Source organism: Schistocerca serialis, chromosome 5 (assembly GCF_023864345.2).
Source record: "Schistocerca serialis cubense isolate TAMUIC-IGC-003099 chromosome 5, iqSchSeri2.2, whole genome shotgun sequence".
In the NCBI taxonomy this organism is placed as follows: domain Eukaryota; kingdom Metazoa; phylum Arthropoda; class Insecta; order Orthoptera; family Acrididae; genus Schistocerca; species Schistocerca serialis.
Genome location: NC_064642.1, coordinates 156,205,623 through 156,219,127, shown reverse-complemented (window position 1 = coordinate 156,219,127; position 13,505 = coordinate 156,205,623). Strand labels below are relative to the sequence as shown.

General features: G+C 43.3%; 1 protein-coding gene across 1 annotated transcript in view; it reads left to right on the top strand.

Moving 5' to 3' along the window:
• The window catches only part of LOC126481814 (uncharacterized), a 400,368-nt gene that overhangs the window by 71,802 nt on the left and 315,061 nt on the right, over window positions 1–13,505 (top strand). The gene's annotated exons all lie outside the window — the stretch shown is intronic.

The following is a 13,505-nucleotide window of genomic DNA, read 5'->3' as shown; positions in this document are numbered from 1 at the left end:
TTATCTCCCATAAATGTGCTATGGGATTCATGTCGAGTGTTCCGGATGGACAAATCATGCGCTCGAATTGTCCAGAATGTTCTTCAAAGCAATCGTGAATACTTGTGACACGGTAATACGAGATTGTTGTTTACGAAAATGAAGACAATGCATGGCTACAAAAGGTCTCCAAGTAGCCCAACATAATTATTTCCAGTCAATGATCGGTTCACTTGGACCAGAGGACCCAGTCGATTCCACATCTGCACAGCCCACACTGTTATGGAGCCACCACCAGTTTGCACAGTGCCTTGTTGACAACTTGGGTATATGGCTTCTTAGGGTCTGCGATACTCTCTAACCCTACAATCAGCCCTTACCAACTGAAATCGGGTCTCACCTGATCGGGCCACGATTTTACCAGTATTCTAGGGTGCATCCGATATGGTCACGTGCCCAGGAGAGGCGCTGCAGGCGATGTCGTGCTGTTAGCGAAGGCATTCGCGTCGGCCGTCTGCTACCATAGCCCACTAATGCTATATTCCGTCGCACTTTCCAAACGGATACGTTCATCGCACCTCGCACATTCATTTCTGCAGTTGTTTCACACAGTGTTGCTTGACTGTTTGAATTGCCAAGTCCACGTAAACGCCACTGCTCTCGGTGGTTAAGTGGTTCAAAAATGGTACAAATAGCTCTGAGCGCTATGGGACTTAACATCTTAGGTCATCAGTCCCCTTGAACTAAGAACTACCTAACTAACCTAAGGACATCACACACATCCATGCCCGAAGCAGGATTCGAACCTGCGACCATAGCGGTCGCGGGGTTCCAGACTGAAGCGCCTAGAACCGCTCGGCCGCTCCGGCCGGTGGGGGTTAAGTGAAGGCCGCCGCTCACTGCGTTGTCCGCGGTGAGAGGTAATGCCTGAAATTTGGTGTTCTCGGGACACTGTGGATATCGCAATACTGAATTCCTATGCGTCTCGCTCCAATTACACTACTGGCCATTAAAATTGCTACACCAAGAAGAAATGCAGATGATAAACGGGTATTCCTTGGACAAATATATTATACTAGAACTGACATGTGATTACATTTTCACGCAATTTGGGTGCATAGATCCTGACAAATCAGTACCCAGAACAACCACCTCTGGCCGTAATAACGGCCTTTATACGCCTGGCCATTGAGTCAAACAGAACTTGGATGGCGTGTACAGGTACAGCTCCCCATGCAGCTTCAACCCGATACCACAGTTCATCAAAGGTAGTGACTAGCATATTGTGACGAGCCAGTTGCTCGGTCACCATTGACCAGACGTTTTCAATTGGTGAGAGATCTGGAGAATGTGCTGGCCAGGGCAGCAGTCGAACATTTTCTACATCCAGAATGGCCCGTACAGGAACTGCAACATGCGGTCGTGCATTATCCTGCTGGAATGCAGGGTTTCACACGGATCGAGTGAAGGGTAGATCCACGGGTCGTAACACGTCTGAAATGTAACGTTCACTGCTCAAAGTGCCGTCAGTGCGAACAAGAGATGACCGAGACGTGTAATCAATGGCACCCCATACCATCACGCGGGTGATACGCCAGTATGGCGATGACGAATACACGCTTCCAATGTGCGTTCACCTCGATGTCGCCAAACACGGATGCGACCATCATGATGCTGTAAACAGAACCTGGATTCATCCGAAAAAATGACGTTTTGCCATTCGTGCACCCAGGTTCGTCGCTGAGTACACCATCGCAGGCGCTCCTGTCTGTGATGCAGCGTCAAGGATAACCACAGCCATGGTCTCCGAGCTGATAGTCCATGCTGCTGCAAACGTCGTCGAACTGTTCGTACAAATGGTTGTCGTCTTTCAGACGTCCCCGTCTGTTGACTCAGGGATCGAGAAGTGGCTGCACGATCCGTTACAGCCATGCGGATAAGATGCCTGTCATCTCGAGTGCTAGTGATACAAGCCCGTTGGGATCCAGCACGGCGTTCCGTATTACGCTCCTGAACCCACCGATTCCATATTCTGGTAACAGTCATTAGATCTAGACCAACACGAGCAGCAATGTCGTGATAGTGTACCTTTCCGCGCTCAGAGTATGTTTATTCCCGTCGTGCTGCAATAGCTACATCGGAAACCTATTCGCATGAATCACCTGAGTACAAATGACAGGTTCGGCACTGCACTGCCCTTTTATACCTTGTTGAGCGATGCCACCGCCGCCTGTATATGTGCATATCGGTATCCCCTGACTTTTGTCACCTCAGAGTATTATGAAACGACCCCAAAGCGACCCAGCGACACACCGGGAACCTTCCTTTCGACAAGACTGCCGGGAAGGCCGGAAGTGTCGCGGTGACTGAACTCGTCCTCTACCACACGAGCCGGCCTGCTCGGGACAACGGGCTGGTCAGTACGACGTGCAGCTGGGCGTCACGTGTGCGGCTGCCTGCTGGCTCCTTGCCCGGCGCCGTCAGCTGTTGCCCGTGACGTCCGCCTGCATTCCACAGGCGCGTCGCGGCGTCTGGCCGACGTCTGGCGGCGCGCTATATATATACACAAACAGCGTCGCGACGCGGGCGGCGCAGGCGCACTGAGTGCTGCGGTGCGCCGACAGACGACCAGCCCGCCAGCGGCGCACAAAGCACGCACTGCCTCTCACCGCCCGTGTCGGATCATAATAAACGCCACACGTGTCTGCCACTCGTCACCCACCAAGTACGCGCAATGCATCCTCTGTCCGTGCCACAAGACGCACACCTGTTGCACAAGCTCTCGCCTACAAGAAGGTTTCTTGCGGCACAGCCTTTTCATCTGTTTAATTAAGCTTCCTGTTCCGTACAATACCAAGGAACTCTCTTCATCTCTGTGTCTATTCTTATACTGAACACATCGTCTTCAATAACATGAACTGAAGTCCTTTCTTCTGTCTTCCTCCAGAATATTTTTCTCTTTGTGTCTCTCCCGTGAACTAAGCCGTACATTAACGTCTGAAAGTTCAGTAAAAGCTGGATCTGATGAAAGTTCTCCACACTCCGCAAGCCACTGTGCGTTCTTTGCCTAACATAATTTCTGGAATTACTATCTTTTTCACCGAAAGATGCATGGGATAAAAGATTGTCGGTAAAGTTCCGTACGACCCTTGTAATTATGCTGACCTTGCGCTCGTGCTCATTTCACGAGACTTATGTGCAGGATGCAATATGTCGTGTGACTCTTCTTACAATTTTGACAGTCTTAGTTTAGTTTTTAGTTATGTCATGTTGCGTAGATCATTTTCCCGATTATGTAACCGATATGATCAGTACCCGTGGTCTAGGGGTAGCGTCTTTGATTCATAATCAAAACGTCTGCGGTCCCGGGTTCGATCCCCGCCACTGCCTGAATTTTGATAAGTAATCAGCATTGGCGGCCGAAGACTTCCGGCATAAGAAGTCAGCCTCATTCTGCCAACGGCCTTGTCAAATAGGGCGGAGGAGCGGATAGAGGTTCAGGGCACTCTCTTGTCCTAGGGGTGGGAAATTGCCCCTAAAGGCGGAAGAATCAGCAATGATCAACGACATGAGGATGCAGAAGGCAAGGAAACCACTGCATTAAAAACACGTAACGTGTATCCACAGGACATGTGGCCTGTAATTGAAGAAGTGTCATGGTGATCTCTCCATTGGCACAAGATTCCGGAATAGTCCCCCATTCGGATCTCCGGGAGGGGACTGCCAAGGGGGAGGTTACCATGAGAAAAAGATTGAATAATCAACGAAAGGATAACGTTCTACGAGTCGGGGCGTGGAATGTCAGAAGCTTGAACGTGGCACGGAAACTAGAAAATCTGAAAAGGGAAATGCAAAGGCTTAATCTAGATATAGTAGGAGTCAGTGAAGTGAAGTGGAAGGAAGACAAGGATTTCTGGTCAGATGAGTATCGGGTAATATCAACAGTAGCAGAAAATGGTATAACAGGTGTTGGATTCGTTATGAATAGGAAAGTAGGGCAGAGGGTGTGTTACTGTGAACAGTTCAATGACCGGGTTGTTCTAATCAGAAACGACAGCAGACCAACACCGACAACGATAGTTCAGGTATACATGCCGACGTCGCAAGCTGAAGATGAACAGATAGAGAAAGTGTATGAGGATATTGAAAGGGTAATGCAGTATGTAAAGGGGGACGAAAATCTAATAGTCATGGGCGACTGGAATGCAGTTGTAGGGGAAGGAGTAGAAGAACAGGTTACAGGAGAATATGGGCTTGGGACAAGGAATGAAAGAGGAGAAAGACTAATTGAGTTCTGTAACAAGTTTCAGCTAGTAATAGCGAATACCCTGTTCAAGAATCACAAGAGGAGGAGGTATACTTGGAAAAGGCCGGGAGATACGGGAAGATTTCAATTAGATTACATCATGATCAGACAGAGATTCCGAAATCAGATACTAGATTGTAAGGCGTACCCAGGAGCAGATATAGGCTCAGATCACAATATAGTAGTGATGAAGAGTAGTCTAAAGTTCAAGACATTAGTCAGGAAGAATCAATACGCAAAGAAGTGGGATACGGAAGTACTAAGGAATGACGAGATACGTTTGAAGTTCTCTAACGCTATAGATACAGCAATTAGGAATAGTGCAGTAGGCAGTACAGTTGAAGAGGAATGGACATCTCTAAAAAGGGCCATCACAGAAGTTGGGAAGGAAAACATAGGTACAAAGAAGGTAGCTGCGAAGAAACCGTCGGTAACATAAGAAATACTTCAGTTGATTGATGAAAGGAGGAAGTACAAACATGTTCCGGGAAAATCAGGAATACAGAAATACAAGTCGCTGAGGAATGAAATAAATAGGAGGTGCAGGGAAGCTAAGACGAAATGGCTGCAGGAAAAATGTGAAGACATCGAAAAAGATATGATGTCGGAAGGACAGACTCAGCATAAAGGAAAGTCAAAACAACCTTTGGTGACATTAAAAGCAACGGTGGTAACATTAAGAGTGCAACGGGAATTCCACTGTTAAATGCAGAGGAGAGAGCAGATAGGTGGAAAGAATAAATTGAAAGCCTCTATGAGGGTGAAGATTTGTATGACGTGATAGAAGAAGAAACAGGAGTCGATTTAGAAGAGATAGTGGATCCCGTATAAGAATCGGAATTTAAAAGAGCTTTGGAGGACTTACACAAGATAGAACAGCGGAGGAGTGGTACTCAAGCGTCAACTTTAGGTTACAATATCTCCGAATGTAATTAACATTTTACAATGAAACAAACGGCACTGATTACGTATTTGTTTATATGTTCAGATGTGCTAGCAAAACTAACGTGGTTCCATTTAAAAAAAACGTAGGTTTGTGTTAAAAAAAACATACTTCCGTGCATTTTTGTATGGTTTGTATTAAACAATTACACTAGCCCCTCTCCTCACGTTCGGTCTGTGGAATCGGTTCGTCGGTATTTGATGTGGTTTACGAAATATATACAGCGGTAACGTTAGGTGACTCACCCTGTATATACACCCATGAATAGTGCTAATATTAATATTACTGAAATTTTTAGTTCTACACATGCAACAACGTTTTGAGGTATAACACACACACACACACACACACACACACATATATATCTATATATATATATATATATATATATATATATATATATATATATACCGTTTCTGAAACAGAAGTTCATCATGGAGTAGTAGAAGTTGTCCAAAAGAAATGATTTTAAGCTAGATTTAAAACTTGATCTGCTACCTGCCAGACACTTTATGTTGTTGGGCAAATGATCAAAGATTTTTGTTGCTGAATAATGTACTCCTTTTTGGGCAACTGACAGCTTCAATAACGGATAGGAAAGACTATTAGATCATGCACAACGCCTCTCTTGTAACGTCCGCCAGTTCAGTTTATTCAATGTGGCGTAACCCTACTCTTTTATTAATCTTACTTGGTAAAGGTCCCTGGCTGATGATCAATACTAAAAAATAGGTCACTTGATGAACGGAAGTGATGAATTCGGGTCATAGCAATATATTTGCTGTTAAACATGCCATACTGTGTATTAATAATTTCTAATTGTGCACAATGTCATCAATATCATGTATCTTTGATATGTACTCGTATCCTGTTATACGACAACTGGTCTGTAAGTCTATAGATACGTCACAGGCAGGTCAGATATATCTTAACTTTTCAGCATGCGCTTGAGAATGGCTACAATGCCAAAATCATGACTGCGTAGAATAAACGAAAATTAATAATCAAATGGCGTAAATTTTTATCAAAATATTCTACACGGCTTGGGTCCCCCACGAAGGAAAGATCGTTGAGTAAAAAACAGGTCAAACAAATAGTCTTTAAGCCACGTCTTTCATAGATGAATTACATTTCCAAAACGTTATTCCTACGAATCACAGTCTGTCACTTGTATTTCCTACATTTTTTGTGTGGTCATTCCACTTAAGGTCACTCCAGATGGTTGTTCCTAGATATTTGACGGTAGTTAATCTTTCCACCGATTTGTCACTAATAGTGTAACTGTACAGTACTCGAACTCTTCGCCTTTATACGTCCAATCCGCTACATTTATTTTCGTTTATGGTCAACTGCCAGGACGTGCACCAATCGTCGACGCTCTCCAGGCCTTTTCGCATTTCGCTACAGTCTTCTGACTTTGGAACCTTTCTGTAGCGTCGTCCTCAAATGTCCTCATAGCGCCTCCAACAATATCCACCAAACTATTACTAACTACTGTGAAGACTAACGACTCTATCATACTCCCTTGGGCTACCCCGCAATTATTGCACTTACATCCGTCGATTTTGTTCTTTTATGGAGGAGGCGCTGAGTGCTATTTGCAACGCAGTCCTAAGTGAGAAAAGATGAGTGCTCGTGTCCTAATAGGGACAAGATAAAAAAGAAGGTGGCAGAGCAATGAAGTACACCCATAATGTCACAGCTATTGTGTCTTAATGGTATGTGCTTTTCCCTTGTCAGGAGACTATCAGCTGTTCGTGAAGAACGCTGCGTAAAACGTTTAGTCGGTTATGTGTTCCCACGTCTCACCATAAGAGGGTTCGTAACATTGTCAAACACGAGCGTTGGGGTACTCCAGGTGTTATGATGTGGGGAGGCATAACCTTGGATAGGCGTTTTTTTTTTTTTTTTGGTCATTAGTCTACTGACTGGTTTGATGCGGCCCGCCACGAATTCCTTTCCTGTGCTAACCTCTTCATCTCAGAGTAGCACATGCAACCTACGTCCTCAATTATTTGTTTGACGTATTCCAATCTCTGTCTTCCTCTTCAGTTTTTGCCCTCTACAGCTCCCTCTAGTACCATGGAAGTCATTCCCTCATGTCTTTGCAGATGTCCTATCATCCTGTCCCTTCTCCTTATCAGTGTTTTCCATATATTCCTTTCCTCTCCGATTCTGCGTAGAACCTCCTCATTCCTTACCTTATCAGTCCACCTAATTTTCAACATTCGTCTATAGCACCACATCTCAAATGCTACGATTCTCTTCTGTTCCGGTTTTCCCACAGTCCATGTTTCACTACCATACAATGCTGTACTTCAGACGTACACCCTCAGACGTACTGACCTTCAAATCTTGGAACACGATACACCCAGCGGTCTGCGATATGGAGACACTCTACTCCTTCCCCATGAGCGTCTCTTCAGGGGTGCATCCGGTTCTAACTTCATTTTTACTGACGATAATGAACAATCGCATCGAACAGTGAAGCTGGAGGAGCTCTTGGAACGAAAGATTATCCCGCTCGTTCCCCCGACCTAAATCCTCCAACGTGTGGGGTGCGTTGGGGAGGCGTAATGGGAGGCATAATGCAGCACTTCGTCACGCACCAACACCCATCCACCAGTTTTCAACCGTGATAGTGAAGAAATGCAACGCCCTGCCACAACAAACACATTACCGACCTTGTGGCCATTATGCGACCACTTTGCAGAGTATCCATTGCCGTCCGAAGTGACCACACATCATATTAAAAACCATATCCCGCCTTTTCTAACGTCCAGGGGACCATCGTAAATTGTGGTGATTCCAGTCTAACTATTATCTTAGAATAAGTCGATTCTGTTCGTCTCATTGCATATTTCTTTCAGGTACCTTTTGTGCTACAGTGTAGCATTTCTTTCCATGTAAAGTTCAAGTTTCATCGAGATATGTACTTTGCAGTGACGCATCACGCGATAGTTACTTTCGTCCGAATGTTTTGCAGACCGGTATACTTACAATAAAAATCGAGTAATGTTTGCTGGAGTTTGAAGTATTTGCGGATGGTTATAATATTTATTCGCTACAGATCCCGTTCAGCTCCATTTTGCAGACTTTTTTGGAGGTTTCGCCAAAATTCTTTCAGCCCTAAACTCTTGCTCAAACACTTTCACACACGTTTCCCACTAACCCTGCTTCGCATGACACCCCACAATAAACAGGAGCTCTTTTATCGTGAGCGCCATTTTGCGCTGCATTCAACAGGTCACTAAGTACGTCTGACCTGTCGCTCACTTAAACGTAATCAACTTCGGAACGCGTATGTGCAGACGTTACAATAACCGATTAGTGCATATAAATCACTGTTTCTAGCATCTTTTGCCAATGAGCAGTTCTTGTACATCAACAATAGTCAACTACGCCTCAATTTTACACATATTTTCCGGGCCAGTTGTATTTTCCTCACCTAGTACGCACTCTCATCTAACATTTACTTATTGTTGAAAAGTAAAAAAAGGAAAGCCCCATATACATGGAAAGACATCGAAATATGTATGGGTATAGACAAAAAAGCAATAAATTCTATTTTGTTCAAGGCATAACTTTAAAAACTTATTTATAATCCCATTAGATTCATATTTGGATAACCCACTACTTATTTCTTTCAATAACTGGATCTAAGCGCAGTAAGCTTTGCTATTACAATAGAAATTACGTTTCGGTACCGCTTTCTTAGAATTATAGCTTTTTTTACTTTGAATGGTTGAATTAAGTTCACTAACAATAATCTTTTGAATCAGATGGCAGCGTCCTTTCCACGTTTATTTCTAATGTAAAAACCACTACCGACTTCTGACCCCATGGCCTGATCAGGCGGTGGGTGTTCTCACAGAAAGTCTGGAATATAACCACTGGATAATGGCATTCGAAACGGGTGGGGTGGGGGGGGGGGGGGGTTCGAAGTAAACGTGGTTTTTACAATAGAAATAAACATGCAACTGGTGCTGGCATTTTATTCAAAACCAATACTAAATTTGCGGACTCAGCGTCAACAAGCTCCTTTCGTTGGATGAGAAATTAATAATAGGATACTTACTATTGAAAGACTACAATGTCTACTGGCTTATTAAGTTATCTTAGGATTCATCTACTTTGGTTGGCGTACGGTAGTTTACTTCGCAATATTTTTAGAAGCTTCATAAATGTTCAAATTCAAATGTGTGTGAAATCTTATGGGACTTAACAGCTAAGGTCATCAGTCCCTAAGCTTACACACTATTGAACCTAAATTAAACTAAGGACAAACACACACACATCCATGCCCGAGGGAGGACTCGAACCTCCGCCGGGACCAGCCGCACGGTCCATGACTGCAGCGCCTAAGACTGCTCTGCTAATCCCGCGGGGCGAAGCTTCATACCTCACCGTTTCTGCGCTTACGTAATTTTCGAAAATTTTTGTGTAGTTACCACCAGCGTCAAGGTGAGCAAAAAAGCAGATGCTATTGAGGAGTCTGCACCGTGACGTCGAACCAGATCGACGTATTATGTACCACTGCAGACGCGATGCTAACGCATTTGGTCTCAGTAAGAGAAGTCGCATTCAGTGGTAAAGGATTTTCTACTGAATGTTTGGATGGACAACTTCAAAACTGAGGAGCCAAAAATACGAAGAGCACGATCGATTAAACTGAACTGTTGAGGCAGAAATCTAATCTTAGTTAGGATGCAGTGATAGTAAATAGTTTTATATTTCGAGAATGGCATCTCAGGCCGGAAGTTTTAAATGAAATAAACACAGGCCGTTAAAAGCCGGAATTTTTTTAGCTCCCAGTCCTAATTATGAGCGCTGTCGCTGAGTTTTGAGTCACAACAGGCGAATCTCGCGTAGCAGATAACAGACTACCGTCCCGTGACGAAACACAAAAGAGCGGGTTCGGCTCACCGTTCTCACCGAACAGGCTAAGCTGGTTGCTGAGTAGGTGCACACCGATGGAGCGGTGACTCCCTGCTGCTGGCTAGATTAGTAATTACCCCTCTATCAAAAAGCAATGAAAGTGTACAGCAGAACTTCTTAGTACCTAGTAAACGAAGCGGAATATCCTAATACAAATGCAATTAGACTGACGATGTTTTAGTGAATAAAGCTTAATGTGAAGCGAAGGTAGCGTTTGGGGGGGGGGGGGTCAAGGCAGTGTGATAATGCCCCTCCTATTCATGAGATACTGCAGGAGAATGTCTGTATTCCTATGAGTACAGATACGGACAGATGTGTATATCCGCAGATAATATCTCCAGATACCCGAAATAATAAATATTTTGAGGTTAAAAGTTAAGGACAGTTTCAGTAATGATATTCTTCTATTTCATCCGCAAGTCACGGTTGGTGCATGGCGGAGGGTAGCTTGTACCTAGACTATTCGTTTCCTTTCGTGTCCCACTCGCAAATAAAGAGAGGGAGCCCTAATTTCTCCTAGCTCTATGATTCTTACTCGAAATGTACGTTGGAATCACTAGAAGCGTTCTGCAGTCAGTTTCAGATGTCGGCTCTCTAAATTCTATCAATAGTGTTTCGCGAAAAGAGCGTCGTTCTTCCATAAGGATTGATCGATCCCACCCACAAAAAATCTAGCATTTCGTCACAGCCACTGAGTAATACTGATTATTGTTGTATTGAGCGGCAATTATTACTCATTCGTGACTGTGCCGCAGTACAGACTTGAAGGCGTAGTTTTCTAGAGAAGATGTGTTGTTAAAATCTACAAGGGCTAAAGTTCGCGACATGTCCATCCTCGTGGTTTTCCCATCTATTACAAGTACTTCCACCATCCGTATTCCTGTTTCATTTGCATTAGCAGAGGTCATTTACGTAATTAACGCAAGCTGCCACAAGGCGACACGAAGGTTATTCAAGGAAACTCTATGCATTGGAGCCTTCCATTCATGGTCACTCACCTGTCTATGTATCACGTACGATATTATTAAAGTTCGGTGTCATTGAAACCTTCAACGTTATCTTAAATAGGCAATATTAATGGGTACCCAGCGCAACCTTCAATTTTCTGTAAAGTCTGGTACGTTAACATGGTATTAACTTCTTTCGTGATAATACTCAGTAAATGTCTGAAGACGGCCTTGTAAGCCGAAAACCGGTTAACAATAAAAGTAATATTGTAGAACAAAAGCAAACTGGTGCTTTTCATTTCTTATTAATATAAGCAGAATACCACGAACATCTAATGTATGCGATGTGTGACAAGTCGTAACACAGCTTAATTTGAATTCACCGTGTTGAGGAAACATTATCCAGATAACTTCACGAACTTCTAGTCAGTAATTACGACATAATGATTTAAGTTCAGGAAAATGTCACGAATATGTGATCATACATAATTTAAATTACGAGGTCTGAATTCAGTAGCAAAATTCAAGCCAGGGGCAAAAACTACCGTCAGAGCTCCGGCGTATCCAATGGCTGAAATTGATTTACAATACTTTAACATTCTAGGCTGCGGATGTAGGATCTGCAGATGGGAATTTGAGTGTGGATAAGGGACTTTTGGTTACGGATAGTATTCCTCTTTCTCGCACAGATCTCTACCTATGAGGCTGTTCACATATCCTGCAGCCTTTTTTGGGAAGATGACATGGCTACAAACTTGTTCCGGTAATTCATCAGCCTCTGGAAACCAACCAACTGTAATCGAAAGAAATAAATGCACTCTAATGTCTGTAGATAGACGAAACGGTGCAATGTTGTTTTATTACGCAATCGGCGATCCATAACTGGAATCAACGTCAAAAATCAAATATCTACGTGTTTCTTTCTGGAGCTATTTAAGGTGGAAAGACCTCATTAATCTAATCGTGCGAATAGCAGAATACAATTTGATTTACAGAAAGAACCTTATGGAAGTGTAATTTCCTCACGAAAGGGGTCGAATACAAAACCTTCGCTCATCAAATTCCCTCGTATTGTTTTTGATCTAGAGCCTTTGCGAGTTCATTTTTTTATTTTTTTATTTTTATTTTATTTTAATTGTGTCATCACTCTTCTGGCTGATTTGATGCGTCCCGCCATGATTTGCTCTCCTGCGCCAACCTCTTCACGTCAGAATAGCAGTTGCATCCTACGTCCTCAATTATTTGTTCAATCTATTCCAATACATATCTTCCCCTGCAATTTTTACGCTCTTCGAGCTCTCTGGCACTACGTAAGTTATTCCTTGATGCCTTAAAGCATGTGCTAATATCCAGCCCCTTCTTCTTCTGGTACTTTCCGTGTGTTTCTTTCCACACCAGTTCTACGGACAACCTCATTCCTTGTATTATCTGCCTACCTAATTTTCCATATCCTTTTCCAGCACGACATCACAAATCTTCGATTTTCTTTTCCGATTTTTCCACAATCGAAAAAGCGCTACCGTATAATTCTCTACTCGAAATGTAAATTCAGAGAAATTTCTTCCTGGATATTTGATGCTACTAGACTTCTTTTGCCCAGGAATTGTCTCTTGCCTGAGGTAGGTAGCAGAATTCCTTTTCTTCGTTCATTTCGTGATCCCCAATTTTTGTGTTAAGTATGTCACTAATCTCATTTCTCGTACTCCTCATTACCTTCGTCTTTCTTCTGTTCATACTTTATCCATAGTCTGTGGTCATTACACTGTTCATTCCATTCAACAGGTCCGCCAGTTTTTCCTCGATTTCACTGAGAACAGCAGCGTCATCAGCGAATCATATCGTTGATATCATTTCACCTCGAATTTAAGTCCCATCCTGTACCTTTCTCTTATTTCCATCATCGCTTCTCCAATATATGGATTGAACAAGAGAGGCGAAAACTCTATTCCTGCCTTATATCATTTTCAAACCGAGCACTTCGCTCTTAGTCCTCTTCTTGGTGCTAGTACATATTGTATATTATTCGTCCTTCCCTATAGTTTAGTCTCATTTTCTCAGAATTTCAAAACTCTGGTGCCATTTTACACTGTTGAACGCTTTCTGTACGTAGATAAATCTTCTGAAAGTGTCTTGATTATTCTTATGTCTTACTTCCATTATCACGCACAACGTCAAAACTGCGTCACTGTTGCCTTTACCTTTCCTAAACGAAAACTGCTCGTCATCTGACAGATCCTCACGTTTTTTGTTTTTCTTTTTCGTTTTTCTGTGTACATTCTTCTCAGCAGTTAGGGTGAATGAACTTCTAAGCTGATTGTGTGGTAGTTCTCATACTTATCTGCCCTTACATCTTGGAGGGTGTAGGGATGATACTTTTCCGAAAGACTGACGG